At 39.9% G+C, this 1,317-nt stretch overlaps 1 protein-coding gene across 1 annotated transcript in view; it reads left to right on the top strand.

Annotated features, from left to right (window-relative positions):
* mcf2la (mcf.2 cell line derived transforming sequence-like a) overlaps positions 1 to 1,317 on the top strand; it is a 49,049-nt gene that overhangs the window by 24,450 nt on the left and 23,282 nt on the right. The gene's annotated exons all lie outside the window — the stretch shown is intronic.

The raw sequence follows: 1,317 nt of genomic DNA on the forward strand, positions 1-1,317 counted from the left end.
ACATTAGCTCTGGAGCTAATAGCGTTAGCTCCAGAGCTAATATATATAGTGTTAGCTCTAGAGCTAATATATGTGATGTTAACTTTGAAGCTAATAGCTCTAGATCTAATATATATAGTGTTAGCTCTAGAGCTAACACAATATATATTAGCTCCAGAGCTAATATATATTGTGTTAGCTCTAGAGCTAATATATGTGATGTTCATTTTGAAGCTAATAGTGTTAGCTCTAGAGCTAATATATTTGACATTTATTCCGAAGCTATTCGCAATTTGACATTAGCTCTGGAGCTAATATATTTGACATTTGCTCCGAATTCTATTAGCAATTTGACATTAGCTCTGGAGCTAATAGCGTTAGCTTTAGAGCTAATATATATTGTGTTAGCTCTAGACCAAATATATTCTGCCTCTCTTCTGAAAAGCTTTCTCATTAAAAAACAAAACAACAACAAACAAAAAAAACCAGTGTGAAGTTCGCAATTAGTTGAGGTGTTCTTTGAGCTAGATTCACATGCAGATTGCCCTCTCACTCCTCACAATAGAGGTTCGTTAGGGTCTTGGGTAGTCTGACTCATAGATGGGTCACTGTGCTCTCATGAATGAAGTTCTTGATTGGAGTGAAACTGACTGGGTGTCAGGCCTAAATCTTCACTGTAGGTTTTTGAAAGTTAAAATCTGAGACCTCCTCCTCTGTTTATAAGTAACAAGTGCTATGTGTTGTCATCATTGTATGTTTCCATATGATGATGAAATTCGTTTTCTGCATTTAACCCATCACACCTGAGACACACCCAGGTGGAGCAGTGGGCAGCTATGTAAGCACCCGGGGAGCAAATAGGGATTACCGGTAGGTGTCTTGCTCAGAGACACCATATGTGTGCATGGCAAGGAGTCGAACCACGAATTTCTGGTCCCAAGTCTGCTACCCTACCTCTACCATCTCGGCCCCCCAAAGATGGTTTCTCTCTTTTTACATAGAAGACTTCCTTCACCCCCCTCTCAAGCCATATGTCCTCTCGGTCCAAAATGTGAACATTTTGGTCCTCAGATGACTGTCCCTTATCCTTGAGGTGCAGGTGAACTGCTGCGTGTACTCCTGAAGAGCTGGCTCCCCTTGAGGCATGCATCTGTGGAGAAGCTGTTTGGTTTCTCCAAAATAGAGATCTGGACATTCCTCGCTGCACTGAACTGCATACACCACACTGAACATCTTCAGCTACAGAATAGAAGACCATTTGTCTTTATTTTGAACCGAGCTAATATATATTACGTTAGCTCTAGAGCTTATATATATATATATATATATATATATATA

Source organism: Nematolebias whitei, chromosome 23, assembly GCF_014905685.2.
Source record: "Nematolebias whitei isolate Nwh7 chromosome 23, NemWhi1, whole genome shotgun sequence".
Classification (NCBI taxonomy): Eukaryota; Metazoa; Chordata; class Actinopteri; order Cyprinodontiformes; family Rivulidae; genus Nematolebias; species Nematolebias whitei.